The following is a 17,004-nucleotide window of genomic DNA, read 5'->3' as shown; positions in this document are numbered from 1 at the left end:
TAAAGGAAATTTAACTTACTATAAAGTAGTTTATGACACTTATCTTTGTAGAGGTAGTAGTTTTTATGATATTTACATATGAATATAAATTTGGCAAATGAAGATTTGTCCTAATAACTATACATCAATTTATTTTAGCAAATTTCATGTAAACTATTACTCCTACGAAGATAAACATAATAAACTACTTTATAGCTCATTAAACTAGCTTTAATTTGATTCCTAATGGACATCTGTACGTCAAATGGTTTTTGAGATATAAATTTTTTAAAATAAAAAAAAAATGTTTCCATACAACATTTTTATGAAATGTTGCTTTTTAAAAGCTATATCTCGAAAAATAGTGAACGTAAATAACTCTATTCGGGCTCATATTTTAGCAAATTTACCCTTATTAAAATGACGTTCTCTTAGGTTTTCTTGTGTTGTTCCTACTTTTTAAGATATAGAGCTCCGAATGAAAAATTAGTTTTTTTTTTATCGCTTTGAAACAGCCGCCATTTTTTATTCCCCCTACCTATACTTGGCAGACTCATCAATATTGACTATTAATTATACATAGTTTTCATTAAAGTAATAAAAAATTGGGGTGTGGTAACTGCCTTTTTTCTCCTATTGGGCTCTTGTACTAATACAGAATGTGATTTTTTTTAGTCGTTACTTTGTGTTTTTTTAAGTATTATTTGAGATTTGAATAATCATGAACATTAGTCTTTGTAAACATGAAAGTTCATAAATCTCAAAAAATTGCCTCTTTTAATAAGTTTGAGAATTTGAGTTAAAGAACGATAATATATTATGAGCTATCTCACTAACGTATTTGGGTTTGAGCCAGCATGGGTAAAATAAATCCGGTCTTCATTCGATATAAATTTTCACTTATTTTATTGGCCTTCTTTAAATAAATGCCGGGTCCAAAATAACCAGTGATCTCAATTTTGACATTAATAACTACTGCTAAAATGGCCGAATGAAGGTTCTAATGTATTAGAAAATATCTTTAGTTTATCGTCCAAGTAACCTTTAAGTTTCTTATAGCTTCTTATCAATTGAGTCACCTCTGATTTGGATATTGTCTTCGCTATATTGAATAAAAAAATATAATTAATTAATAGTTTAATTAATTGGTTGTTGTCTTTTGTTTTTATAGCCCTGATGAAGACCTGAAAATCAGGTCGAAACGTCGGGATAAATAAATATTTTTATTTATTTATGTTGTTTTTTTTGCCTACCGCACCCCCCCGACCATCTTCTCCAATCAGTAATCTACGGTCAACTATCTATACCTCATAAAAAAATATAATATAGTTTCCGTGTTGCATGTGCATTTCCTTGTGTAAACTTCTATTATTATTTAGTAAATTATTTTTATTTTTTAAGCAATATACGGACATTTTAAAACACTAATATGTGCTGAAATATTTAATTAACAATGCTCGATATTTAAACAAAAATTAATATTCTTATTTCTTAAAAAGTACTCTCACATTATTAGTCTGTAGTATAGTTTTAGGGTAAATAAAAAAAAGTCATTTTTTTTTTTTTTTTTTTTTTAAACGGTTTCCTGACCAAATTTTGAAATTATGGCGCTGGAGATGAAGAAGGAGGTGAGAGTACCACAAAAATAGTGCTGTGCATTGAAACTTCTCTTTAGCCCCTCACACCTAACACCTCTCTATAATAGAACCACCTTTGAACGAATAATTTTATCAAGGGTCCAGCTAAAAAGGTACAAGTTGAATAGATTTGAAACCCGTCCACCCCATGGATTCTGACACCAATTTATTCCCCATTAGAACCATTAATGCCTCTATAACGGGTACAATTCATTATATATATGTAAAAACTCAGAATACCAAAATTGACAGGTATTGACGTCAGTATGAGACAATTAGTGATTGTATATGCAGCATTCTGTGTATGTAAACAAACAAATTTAAATCCCTCTCACAAATTTTTATATTTTACGTTTATAGCTTATAGAAAAGATAGGCCTTATCCCAAAAAACTAATAAAAATAATTCTGTGTGGAGTCCATGGCTTTCCTTTGAGACTACGGCGCCAATTGCTTATTAATTTGTTACCATACTTATAGGTTACCCTAGAATGATCTTAGAAATTCATCATACTACACACTAATTTTCAAATTTATGTTCTGTCACCAATGTACGTGTCATAAAAAACTATTGAGTTGAAATGTTTCAAGATTTTTTTTTCAAATTGTATATAATCGTATTACTTTTTTTTTTCTAACGCCTGTTGAACAGATTCGATACTTAGGACTCCATCTTGACAAGAGACTTACTTGGAATCCACGCACAAGACTGAAACGACAAGAAACTCCTCCTAGATTCCGATTGCTACAATACTTACTTGACAAACGCTCTAAACTTCCTATTCACTACAAAAAATTAGTATACACTACGATAATCAGACCAATTTGTACTTATGGAATTGAGCTCTGGGGCTCTACCAAACCGTGAAATTCCTCCCGCATCCAACCCTTACAATTCAAAATGCTACGTAAAATCCTTTATGCTCCTTATTACGTTACAAATAAACTCATTCACAAAGACCTTAACATCCCATTCGTTGCAGATTTGGCCCAAAACAGATATGCGTCTTTTCATTCCAAACTCCTTACCCATCCTAACCCATTAATTCCTGATCTTTCATCCTTAACAATCCCTGATAATCCTCCGAGGCGTCTAAAAAGAAGATGGCCACGGGACCTTCTAATTTAAATTAATGCTTGATGTACCACCAATGGGTGGTTCCTTCCCAAGATTATCAAGTGTATATGAAACATACAACATATTTACTTATTGTATTTATTATTGTATAGTTGTAAATCACATTAAATAAAAAAAAAAAATTTCTGACAAATCACAGCTTAATTTAATTTTCGTGTTCTTTTTGTATTAACCCCCTGTTTACCGTGCATTAAGGTATAATATTGGAAAATAATTTTGCCCGTGTGTGTCAAAGATTTCACTGTATTTCCTTCAATATGATATTTTCCCCATACGATAAAATGCTTAGTTCAAAAGAAACTGAACTTTAATTTTAATAAAATATCGAACGAGTCTTGTAAAAATAATGTTTCATGTTTCTTTTTGTTTTTCGGCCAAAAATCTGTAAAAAGTAACAAGAATCCACTCTCTGTTTCCTTAGGGTGAAGCTGACATCGTTGAGAAGATGGCCGAGCCCAGGCAAACATCTGCCACGATAGCTATTGAACGTATTACTATCTCGTGCAGCAATTACTACGATTAAGCCAATTAGAAGGGGCATTTCAAATAGCTGGCTCTAGTAGTGGCATTCTAACAGCCAAATCTTACTGATAAACTATGGAGTATTCTTTATTTTAACTAATTTAAATTCAACATTGTTCTTAAAATATAGTTTCCTGGACTACTTTAAGTATCCTAATAACTGCGTCAATGATCTAGCCTTTTATTTTCGTTTAACTGAAAATTAATTATTGAAGTAGTAATTCTTTATTAATGGTAATGAGAATTCACAAAACAAAATCATTGTAAAAAATTTTAATTCTCTGAATTTCCATATTAATCTACACAAAAATACAATGTAAAATTCCCTTCACAAGTAAATACCTCCTTCGTTTTTATAATTACACTACTCCGGTTAGTTCGGTGTAAAACAGGTTTGTAAAATAGGTAATGTGCTAAAAGTGCTAATTTTATAAAAAGTCATTTTATTGTAGAAAACTGGAATAATTTATTTTTTATTCAACAATATTATTGAAAAAAAAACTTGTGAATTGGAAGTGGAAATAACTTCATGTTAAATTAGTTATAAGAAATCCTTGCCTAGAAAAGGCAGTTATTCAGGAGAATAATTGAAAGGTGCATACGTGAATTTTTATTTTATAAAGCTAGAAGAATGACTTGCTCGCGTGATTAAATGGACTTGTTAACAAAGTGGCAATCCTCTTTCTGCCCTTTTCTTTTTTTTTTTTTAATATTTTATTTCGAATAAATTAAAATTACCACAAATCAACAAACTATCTAAGAAAGCCATTTTTATAAATATGAGGTTTTTATCTTTTCTAGAACCATATCGCATTCGAATTGAGACATTTTTTATTTCGTATGGTTTCGGCTATTAATGCCTATTTCTTAAATTAGACATCCTGTACACAATAGTTATAAAGAGTATTTTTCTACAGACTGTTGAGCTAAAATGGTTCTAACAATTTTTATAAAACATGTTTAAACAATCCTGTTTAAAGAACTTTAAGATTTTACATTGACTAAGAATCTCCAAGAAAAAGTTAAGAAAAGAAAATTTCATTTGTGTATAACTCAAAAAAAGTAAATATTTTATGGTAAATGAACAATAATTTGACAGTGAGGATAATTAGTGCATTTGGGATGTCTCAACTTGTTTAATTTTTTTGCCATTTTTTAAGAGGCTTTTACGAATTCGTGAAAAAATAAATCTCTTCACATCTGTTTTCTAAACAAAAATGAGAGTAAAATGCGACTTAAGTGGAGCTTTTCAGATCACGACTTTTATTTTTTTGTTTAATTCTCACCAGTATCCTGGTTAGGTTTTTACTTGAAGGAAGAGATGTAATGGTTGGCGTAAGCTGCCAGGAAAAATGAAGCCAAAAATGCTGACTTTATAATGAACTCAGAAGAGTGTCAGAGTATGTGGCGCAAATCACTGACTGCTAATGTGTTAAGATTACAACAGAGGGCATTCATATTAACATAAATGCCCTGGAGGCGTGGCCATCACCCCTACTTTTTGGCCTCAAGAACCACTCCACTGCCTATTTCTAGGCTATTTTCATTTCAGGCGTCTAACATTTGTAGTCATCAAAAATCAAAAGAGATAATAAGTAATATCGCTAACCTCGCAGAAAAAAAAAAAAAAAATTTCATCCTGCATGAAACAAAGGATATAACAATATTGATTAAAATGGTGAATCACTCCACTAAGAGGGTAATTAAAGTTACTATTCCTTTAGAATGGACGGTCATAAACGGAGAACTATTCGGGATATAGCATGCTATAAAACCGAGAATGGATATATGTGAGAAAATAAGGTTTTTATGGGAGTTAAAACCAGTCAATACAATCAGCATAAAACCTGAATCTTTTAGGGCATCCAACTAAATTAGAGAATTATAAGCCATGTTTAAGTGAACGTTTCTTCCATATCTTTTCCAGTGGATAAGAGGTGAAGTTTGAGGAAAATATTTCTAATATAATCTTAAATGATGTTCCTTTGGTTTTATTTAATTTTTTATAATAAAATAAAATTGTAATATCATTAGTACAAAGCGAAAGTGGGAGGTATCTGAAAAAATTGCTATCTGGCGTTTTGTTGCATTTTTACTTGGTTTTGCATAAAAATAAGCTACTGAATTTGTGATGTCACTAATTGATGTAAAATTATCGACTGATGTGGGTCAAAATTAAAAATGAATTAATCTCAGGCATTTTCTGATACACCAATTTGGCATTGCACCGACGGTATTAGACAAATTTAATAAATCAAAAGCCCACCACGAAGATGGAAAAAGTTCATATGAACTCTATAATTAAGATATATCTATTAATTATAAATTAAGATTGCCTTCAAGATAGTCAGACTAAATAGCGTTTTCAACAATACAAAAAAAAAATTAGGTAGGTTAAAATTTTTTAACGTTTATTTTAAATTTCATTAAGTGGTAAATGAAGAGCTTGATGAACCCGTTAGCTGCTCGTACACGAATGAGTATTTTAGATGATCACTTCTCTGTGTTTTCCCTCAAACCCACAGATCTTGTTGCTAGTATGTTTGTAGTTAACTGGTTTAAGTTAAGGCGATTCAGACGATGTACGGAACTAATAGCACGTAGCACGCATAACTACTTAGTCATCTACCAAATAAATGAATTACAAACAGGAAATTAAACTTACCACAAATTTATAGTAGTACAACTCTGAAACTCGTGGCTGGTCTCTCTAAACTTTCAATAATGCAGGTAAGTCCCGTGCCCGCGGATCTACTTAGACAAATGGGCAGATTTATTCCATAAGCATACAAATCTAGACCGCTGTGAGATTTAAAAAAGAAAATATGTCATACTTGCCCTGTACTTTATTCGCCAAAAACAGGCTAAAAAATTCGCCGATCTGACAAGATTTGTCACAAGAAAAACGCGCAAATTGAGCCTGCGGACTTGGCCCGTAAAAATATTCGAGTGTATATGGTCAGTTAATAAGGTTCGAATACCTAAAATTCCGTCATAGATTTTTTGTTTTTTAAAAAACGAACTCCTGGTTTTCAATCGATGTAAACATATATTTAACCTTGTATTAGTTATAATTATCTGATTATATATTTATGACTGGTTTGCTTAGGTCGAAAATGAGCATAAAAAATCTTATGTATTCTGGAATTAGATCTGGAATGCTACTTTTCAAGTAATTATGTATAATTTATAAATATTGCTTCCGCGAATTCCACTTCAAGGACCTCCGACTGGACGATAGGACGTAGATTATACTTCGCAGAACTCCGTGGCGTCGTAGAGTCGCCTACGGGCTTGGTACGAACATCGAGGTAGGTGTCTAACGAACAACTCAGTACTTCCAGATCTGTGATGCAAACTGGAGATGTGGCTATTATTGATCCACCTGTACTTCAAATATCTTAGTTGGAATTGTCACTCCTAAAAAGAAGAATAATGTCAATATTTTAAGATATTTCTGTTCATGATCTTTGTTATTTCGCTGCCTTCATGAGAATATTGCTATACCATAACGTTACATATGCATTGTTTTAAAAAACACAATCGTTGATTTGAAAAATAAATTCTAATTTCGTGTACCAATTTATTATGTCTTTTGGAAAGTATTAATGCCAAGTCCTCGCCTAGTACACTTGATCTAACTTATCGAAAAGGCTATTAATTATAAATATTTCTAATTATTGATAAACTGGCTTTCAGTACCTGTGACTTGGTTGAGATGGAAGTGGCAGAAACTTCCGGAGTCCTGTTTTTTCTTTGCCAGAAGGGCTCGCAGGCTGCATGTAAGTATTTTATATGGAAATGAATTTGTTTAAGATGTTATTTTACTATAGTTTAATTTTTTTCTTTTATTGTTTCTATTTAATATTTTGTCATCATTTAATTTATATATCTCTGAAAATATGATGTGGATGTGCTCTCACATCTCTATTTCAATGTCTGAATTTATACCAAAGAATGTAATACTCGACAAAGGAAAACAAATTATCGGTAAATTACCTAAATATAAAGCCTTAGAGCTTTGGAATATTGTTGAGTTCTTTATCGAAATAATAATGAGTTTTTGCTGATTATTAAATCGTTAAACGAGGTTAGGAAACAGAGAAATATATATATATATATATATTTTAATTTCTTATTAACGTTTGAAAGATCTAACTGCAAAACTCACATTCACCATAAACTAAAATTTTAAAATTTATAGAAATGAAAAACCTCTATTTTCAATAATATAAAATTTTTAAACTTTATTTTTTTAAAAATGCAATTTAGTCATGCATTATTTTTTTTAAATCAAGTTTAAAAACCTCGTTTTATTGAAAATAAAATATTCAGATTTGATGAAGTAAGGAATGAGTTTCACGTTGATACCGTTTACAGTTAAGTTGGTGTAAGTCCAGACTTAATTTTTAAAAGTTTGATTTTGGTAGGCTATTGATAATTTGACGGTTAAGATGAACATTTGAAGCTAGTTCTGTAAAAATATCGTAATAAATCTAAGTTTAATTTATACTGTCCATGTAGACGTGCGTCAACCCTGTGGGTTTGGGTAGCTCTCATAAGTGGGTGGTACTACTGGACACCTGACCCTTCATGAGGTGTAGAGGTCAAAAGTCAGTTTAAGTACACTTAGAAATTTGATTGAAGATTTAATTATGTCAATTTTAATATAACACTTTATTTTGTAGAGCACTATTTGTACCTAAATAAACAAATTCAACAATAAACTTAAAACATCGCTCTCTCTTTTATTATTGCATCAGTGATATAAAACATACCCTTAGCTATGAGATATTTGACGCAAAATTAAAAAAAAAAATTTAATTTTTCAAACAAGAAATTGTTCAAGTCCTAGATCAGGCGTAGGTTTCTCTCAGTTCAGCGTTTGAGTTTAGCGAAAGTCCCAGGTTTCGTTTTTCACCGTCATATGTACCATATGCTCATTAAACTATTTATTTAATTAATTGATGATGTATCTAATAACTTATGATTAGGTAATAAAAATAAATTCAAAAGTTAGAATGAAATAGGAATAAAACAAACTGATAAACTTGAAAAAAAAAATTACTTCATTAAAAAAAGTGTTTGATTCAGTTTTTTAAAAAAGTGAGTTACCTTTTCTAAACTACAATTAATTTGAGGAATATGCTTAGTTAGAATCATGCAAACTCTATCTGAAGTTATTTCATTGTTAAAGTATGTGGTTTTGCAAATTTTGATGATTATGGTACCATTTTTTATCACTTCAGAAATTAATCATAATACATCATGACTGTTCAATGAACAATCAAAAACAGATAAGTATTTTTAACAATATTTATATACTTTAGCCCTTTAAATTACCGAAATAAAATTATAAATTCCAGTTAATATTTTGTGATATGATTTCCTGTAATTTATTGTGATTGTTGAAAAAAAAATTCCTAAAGAAAAACGAAAAAAAAAAAAATGATTCAGAATTCGAATAAGGTGAATCTACTATAAACGAGGTTCTACTGTAATATCAATAAATCAAATAAAAAAAACTTTCTATTATTTTTGTCATTGAATGAAAAAGTTGGTGAAGGTTTTATGTAACATTACAGGAAAAAAAGAAATTTTTGCTTTGAAGAACATTTGAGATGTTTCTTTCTTATAACAACTTAATTGGTTAAAAAATCTTAATTTTTTTTTTTAAAATGTATCGATATGTCACCTATCTTCACTTCATGTACAACCAGAAACCTCCACAAAACAAATTTTTAAATAAAATAAAATAATACAAGTGAGAAATAATATAGGAGTTAGCACTACAAGAGACAGTGGTAGACTAAACTTTAACTCATATAGTATTTATTTATTTATGAGAAACAAAATAAGATTGTAGTTGGGAAATACTAAATAATAGAAAGAATGAGTTATGAGAGGTAATTTACACATTGATGTAGTGGATTACGTTCACAATTAAAAATTGAACTTATTAAAAAGTTTTTTAATCTTTATTATTTTAGGCTTATGAAAAACCCTATCTTATTTACTTTTCCAAAAAATAAAAATTAATTTTATTCCATACCTTAAAAAATTTATTAATTTTTAGTGACGAGTGAATGAAGGTTTTATGTTACATTTTAGGAATGATTTTGGATTTGAAATAATCCATTTTACACAGTACCTTGTTTAATTTTTGTAACTTTACTTTGGGAACATTTTCAACTCTGAAATAGAAATCAATAAATATTGAGTTCATTTTTTCTCAGTAACACTTATATTCTCATGTCTTCAGTGGAGGAATTTTCAATCAAAATTAATATCCACTACTCAGAAGTTAAGGTTTTTATGTCAAATAAAACTTCTACAGCTAAAATTTGTACACTTTATTTCAAAATTTAAATTTTCTTCAGTCAAATAGGTATTGCAAATAGATGTTTTCTTAATTTATGTACGGGAAATGCTCAGATATTAATTTTTTAATAATGGGTTTCCATTAAATTTCACACAAAACTCCTAAGTGGTCGTTGTTGAATTCACTAGTTGTTTTAAATGCGTTATATTATGATCCTTTCAAACGTCCTTGGCAGATTTTCATGGAATATTTACCTAAAACATCAAATAATTTATACTAAAAGTTAGGGTACCTACCTAGTTCAGCTCCAGATACGTTTGTCGTTCTAGGGACAGCTGATCTTGAAGGTTTCCCGAAGAGCAGACAATAACCTACCCTCACCGACCGTCACTGAGGAACATCTGGAGTTCGCAGGTGGGCCTTTGGGTGCCCACGCGACTCCTACACCCCGCCTTTCCCTGCACCCAGTGAACACCTTCTTGCGTAGCTACGAGGTGTATTTCCTCTCCCGCCTACCACATCCGCTCATTGCCCTTTAATTCAATATTTTTAAAGCCCATTTACGTCATCATGTTTGCTGATTTAGGTAGTCCATTAACTACTTTTCCTTTCATAAATAAAAAAGATGTGAAATATTATATTTTTAGGCACAAAGAGGCATTGACCACGATTCTAACTCCTGATCAACCAATAAATAATTTGACCTCAAGGTATTCCTTTACTGTGTTACATAAATTCAAATAATTTTATTGAACCGACCGAATGTAGAACGAAGAATTGCTCGCATCACTGAAGTTGTCATTTTTTTTTTATTATTTACATACAGAACTCCATTTATCAGGGTAAACATAGATTTGTAAATTTGTGTTTATTTTTGTTTAATATTTTATTTTAATAATCTCTTATTAAATAGTCAGTATCATTACTTTCGTCTGCAGAAATTTTAGAGACTGATACTAGTAGCTAGTAGGATATAATCATCTCTAATAAGATAAAACATACCAACTACCAATTGTGTGTTTTCAGTTTTACTGATGGATGCAGAATTAAAATATTAGATTATAAATTGGTCTGGGATAAATGATACTGCCTCGCGCTAAATTTGGCTTATAAATGCGTAGTTATTATTTTCTGATGAAAAGGGTGATCATAATAAGTTTAATTTTAATAATTATTTTAATGAATTTGCTAAGTATGAAACATGGACTGTGAGGATGTAAACCTTAAATGTATAATTAGAAGTTCTGATTTCCGAATTGACAAATGAAATTACTAATCTTAATAGTCCTAAATTGAGAAAACAAATTTTTTTCCATCTCTGGCCATATACCATTTTTGAGAAATGTACACATTAATTATGTATACATTAATTTACCACTATTCAAACTTTGATATCAAATAATTTTTAGATGAAGTGATAAGAGGGCATAATAATATGGTATAGCTTTAGTAACATAAAAACTATGGGAACATTAAACTATGGTAACAGCTAACGTTAATACTGATCCGATTTAATTGATTTTTTTTATCCATTAAGATATTTTATTTATCCATCATGTTGACTGACCTATCAAAATGTGGACAATATTATCTGTGATATTGTTATATATGATTATACTTCATAAAATATGAATAAAGTTTATGTAATAACGCTCATTGCGCTTCATTATGAGCATTGTATTGAAACAATTCTGAATGATTGACCTAGCAAAGTGTGGTGATTTTTTAGTTGTAGGACAAAGTTTCTATTTGTTTTTAGCTCCTCGAGAAACCCTTAAATACGAATTTTGGAAAAATAGGAAGATACATTTTTTTGGTCCAACATTTTCACCTTAATTAATTATTATATAATTTTTTTTAAAGATAAAAAAATAAAAATAAGTTTACTACGACTCAACCAATGTACACCAAACTTAGCAGCGGGTTATTGCTTTTTAAACTGCACTAAAGGGTATAAAATTGATCTAATTAAACAAATTAGAACAGGAGATATAAAACGTAGCTATAAAAAAAAAGTTTGAAAAGTTTTTCTTTATTTGAAACCAATATTTCGCCCTTATAAGGGCAATTAATCTTAACTGTTAATGTAGGATGAAAGAGAAGACATTCAGTTTTCCAAAGGTTGTATTAATGTAGGAAATAAATAAAGTTCAGATGAGTTATGAAAGATCATATGAACAATGGTCACAGGAAAAAAAATCATAATAAATGAAGGTGACAAATTTTTTATTTCTTTGAAAAATGGGATTTAGGGTTCCAGGTGATGCTAAAAACGGATATGAATTGCTAAAAAAGATTTTGATAACCTACTTTACTGAAGTTCTCATTATGTTTTTTTAATTTTTAGTGAATAAAAAATCATTTAATAAACTCAGTAATATATTTTTATTTATTCTTCAGAAAGAGACAAATCGATTGGAATATAATAGGCAAGAAAAAAACGTATAATTTTTTAACTACGCCGCGCTTAATTTTGTTAATAGGTTTTTCTAGAAAATCCTGAAAATTTAGGAAAATCCCCATCACAATTGGATGAACGGCATGGTATTGCATAAAATACGAACGAAAAATATTGATTTTTATGTATTAAATGAATTAATATACAAAAAAAGTCATTTCATACTTGACATTCTTCTCAGTGGTTATACAAGGTTTTGTGATCATATATTTATATTTTCTCCCCGAAAGCTCCTGTCCAGTCACATTTGCCTCAAAACATGACATGTCTAGACAGGCAGTTGAAAGCTATTTTCGCTTATAGTTATGCCGATATGTCAAAGATTGGACAGACAATATCTTTGGACAGCTCTTACACACGAGAGATGTTGATACGGTTCAATAGCCATTAAGACTTGATTGCTGATTTTATCTGTAAGTGTTAATCACACTTATCATTCCATCGGCGAATGAACATTTCTTTCTGAATGTTTTTTTCTCTGACATGGAGGACTCAGTTCAATTATAATTTACTTGTGCTTAGTTAAGTTGTATCAATTAAATTTTGATCGTTTTGAGGATTGTATATTTTCAGATATATTTTTTTGTTTGCCTCAGAGAATATTGTCCCTTGAATTTTAAATATTTAATTAATGAATAGGCTCAGTATGAAGCAGATATGTTATATAAAGTTATTATAGTATATGAAAGGTATCACAGTCTTAAAATGTTTGAAAAAAAGAAAAGATAATTATAAAAGATACCAGCATAGCTTTTTTTTAAAAAATATAATTAGAAGATTATTATTTGACCTATGTAAGTAATTAATTTTAGGAAGATGGTCCAGCTACTGGTCAAAAATGGTATACTAAAGAGCAGATAAAAATATTATTAGTAACCTACGTTTCGACCCACTTTGAAGGGTTTCTTCGGGGCTAAATGAAAACAAAATATAAACATTGTAAGCTATGATGAGGCAATAACCATATACCTTGAAAGTTGAAGAACTAAAAGAAAATAAGTATAAATAAATAGGATATTTTTTTTATATTATTTTAGTATACTTCGTTCATTTTTTAATGAAATTTCTAGGTATATTCTTATCATGCTTTAAAATCTTTGTATCTTGCTTTTATTTTGCCCTGATGAAGCCCTACGAAGTGGGGCTAAACATTGGTTTCTAATTTTTTTTTTTTTATAATTTATTTATAGGTATGTGTAACTGTATTAAAAATATATACTTAAAGTAAATTTGATGTTAGTTATACATGGTATGATACATACATGTGGAGAATATATTCCATTCATTGAGATCCAATAAGATCTCGAGGCCATCTTCTTTTCAGACGCCTAGGAGGATTATCAGGTAAGAAAGAAGAAGCCAGGTTTTTGTACAAAAATAAATTGTCTATCATAAATCAATTGATTATGATCAATTATGTTAATTAACACAAAAACAACGAGTATACGAATTCCAATTTCCGAAAGATGAGTCAGCAAAATTAAACGCTTTCACTGGAATGGACACTTGATTTTGTGGTTTTAAAATGAGTACTTTAAATGCTTTTCCGAAAACGTATAAAGATACGAAATAAACATAAAGATGTTTGCATGCAAAAGTTAAATTTTAAACAGACAAAGTAATTATATAAAAAAAATATAAATATTCAAATGTTCATTAGTTATTGTTGTTTATAGTTGCAGATTAAGTGCTGGGAGGGGGGGGGGCACACCTCTATAAAAAATGAAATTACCGGAGTATATTATTTTAATGAAGCTAAATATACTACAAAGCAAATAGTATAGTATAGTATAATAGTAAATGTGTAATATAGTAATTTTTCATTTATTAATAAAAGGATATTTTATTTTTGTATCCCAGACCAGCTGTGGAAGTTAATTACTTATTCTGTTATATACCGATGAATCCTGCCTGAAGTCGGGGAACCCTCGTCTGTACCTAGAATCAGTATTGTGGGTTTCCTTAAAATGGGAAAAACCGACAGTTGAACGTGATCCTGATCACATCACCTGCTTGCACAACCATTGGTCTATAAACAGTACTTCCTTACCAAGTACTGAACACTAAACTAGTGATGTGAAATCCTGTACTCTCATTGCCATCGATGTCTCCTTTATCACTGTCATTACTCCCTTTGTCTGAATTATCACCGCATTGAATTTCAGAATTTCCTCTGTTTAGGGAACATAATTTATTCCAAACTTGGTAAATGAAGACAATTCAGGAGAGCTAAGATCTGATTTCATTTATGTATAAGCCAGATGACTAGTAAGGGTCCTGGAATCCAGGAGGACTAACCCCAGACAGAGATATAGGAGTAGAGCTGAGCTCAGCAATAGATGACTTTTTCGTATTAAAAAGAAATGTGTCATGAGCCAGTAAATTCACACTTAGAAGATGATGAGTGGATCAAGATGAAGAACAAGAAAGACCCTAGTATATTATTCTATTTTTCATTGCCAATAGTAAAAAGTTCTTAACTCATTAAGACCATTGTGTTCTCTTTTGGCATATATTATATTATATATTTTTTTTTTTATTTTAACATAATTTATCCCGTATTAGAGATTTAATTTTTATTATATGCTGGTTAATTAATTTTCTTCCATTTATAATACAGTTCACATCACTTGGTTTCCAGAAATTAAATTATATTTTTCTATTCTGATGATATATTCATATACAGGCATTATCAGAACATCCACTCTCCATTTTCTTCTGAGATTGAATAGTAGTCGATTTTCGATTGTATTCCAGAGAAGAGGGTTTAGGTGCTCGCTCAGATGATAGGAGGTTGTTTGAAAATTATAATGTAATATTACTGAAATAATTAAGTTTAAGGTTTCTAGCTTAGATTATGACAGGATCTAAAAGCGCTTAAACGTTCAAAAATAAAGATTTATATAAATTTCCTCTTATAGGACTATTTTCAGCTCATATTACTACTCAAGGCCCTTCGCAAGTTATATTGCACTGTACCACTTTAATTTTACATTTATATACTGAGCTAAATCAAATTCGTTAGAGATTTTTTGATGTTTAAAATCAATCAGCACTTCAAGAATGCCGATTTTAACAAACACGTTGCTGTCACGTCCCAGACATATTCCCGTCCTAAAAGTGTAATTTTAGTTCCTAAGACTTTTAGTTTTTGAGTTAGGCTGTTCGCACTCGCAAACCATTTTGTGAGACTAAGTTATTGTGACATTTTTCACTAGCGGAATACTTTCCCTTAATATGTATTTCATATATAGGTAAGTGACCGTAACAAAGTATTTCTCACACTTTTGAACGAGCTTATCTAAAAGTATTTTATATACATTCTTCAGATGGAGCCATAATTGCATCAGGATCAACCCAGCCTTAAAAATATGAACAATATTGGATTTCTTTTTTTTTTTCTATATAACTTATAATTATACATTATAATTTATAATGTACAGTGTAACAATCAATGTATTAAAGATACTTCTAAGTATAACGTCATTGTCTGTTATTGTCTCAAAAAATAACACATAATCTGTATTAATTTTTTATCTTCTCATAAAAATATCCCAAAATAGTGATGAATAGATAACAAATACTGAAAAGATAAAATCGCGATTGTCTAAATGCGATGCTCTTAGCAAACAAAACGTCGGATAAAAAAAAAATGTTGACTCGACTGTCAGCCGACCTCATACATTAACTACTTGATGATCCTTTTAAATTTATCAATTTAAGATTATCCGCTTTCTTGATAGGGCGCCAAATTTCTCTAGAGGTCATGATTCGCTGAAACTGCACGCTGGTGTGGGCGGTACTAAATAATCGCTAAATTTAGACGCGGGTGAAAGGGACAATTTTCACGAGCGTGCTTATGATATCATCTTATTATTTCGTATGTTATCCTTAACAAGAGAAATATAAACAGATTCTCCGACTTCTTTTGCTATTTGGAAAATTTATTTGTTTTCTGAGAATAGCACTATTAACTTCTAGGGAGGAAGATAATTTATGTTAATAAAATTAAAATGCGCGAAATGACTATAAGGAAAAAATAAATAAATAAAAATGTATTGATTTTTCCATTGTCCATTTTATCTCCTTCTTTAACAGCTGAACACTGTTTCATAATGTAAGCTGATAGGTTTAGTTCATAGACTAGATATTTGTATTGGCTTATAATACAGTGTACTCATAGAGATTATTTGTTTCCATACTCATAGATTTGGCTTATAATATAAAAAGTGTGAATAAAAATAAATAATTAAGCACAATATAAGATTTAGATAAGTTGAATAACGTAAAATCCAAAAGGTTGTACAAATATTAAGATATAGCATTCTAAAATAAATCCGTTAGGAGTTTATTTTTCATTTACGTATTTATCGGACATTTTTATTCTTACTCAAAAACTTGTGCTCCCATATCCTCCTGTTAATTTTTTTCTCTTTTATAAAAGTTAAAAAAAAAAGATTCATTTATAAAAGCGATGAGATGTGATGTATCTCATTTTCGAAATGCGATCAATTATGTGCACTGTAGTATTCAGACTACAAATTACTAATACTAATACTAATATTTATTTTTTCATAAATAGGACGATTATTAGTGATGTTACAGGAGATGAAAAGTATAAAAGTACAAGTCAGCCTTATAGAAGTCATCGAAGTTGTGTCAAGGTCAAATTACAAGACCAGGGCCGTTTGTGGCCGAAGAAGTTAAGGCGTCAACTTTGGATTCCTCCTTACTGCAGTGGTGACTGGGGGGGGGGGTGGCAGGGGAGAGGGAGGAGGTCGACTTTTATTTCATGGTTGTCCAACGGAACGAAAACTTGACCCTCCACCATGGTTAAAATAGGATTGGTTACTCGTAAAACTCTGTAAAAAAAATGTCTTTTTATTTTAATTTAAAATCTAATTTTTTTTTTTATTGAAGATACAATCTGTCAATGTTAAGGGCAATAA

The 17,004-nt window shown here is 30.1% G+C and overlaps 1 protein-coding gene across 2 annotated transcripts in view; it reads right to left on the bottom strand.

Moving 5' to 3' along the window:
• Positions 1-17,004, bottom strand: part of LOC106689011 (uncharacterized) — a 107,664-nt gene that overhangs the window by 14,570 nt on the left and 76,090 nt on the right. The window contains exon 1 of one of the 2 annotated variants that reach the window (XM_014433757.3): positions 9,894-10,046. The exons of the other annotated variant lie outside the window; for it this stretch is intronic. The gene's annotated coding sequence lies outside the window, so the exon portion shown is untranslated. Of the gene's footprint in view, positions 1-9,893; positions 10,047-17,004 lie in introns of those variants that run through there. 2 annotated transcript variants of the gene reach the window in all.

Source organism: Halyomorpha halys, unplaced genomic scaffold (assembly GCF_000696795.3).
Source record: "Halyomorpha halys isolate HHAL.00 unplaced genomic scaffold, Hhal_1.1 Scaffold45.1, whole genome shotgun sequence".
NCBI lineage: Eukaryota > Metazoa > Arthropoda > Insecta > Hemiptera > Pentatomidae > Halyomorpha > Halyomorpha halys.
Note: the sequence above shows the minus strand (reverse complement) of the source record. Positions and strands in the feature narration are given on the sequence as shown.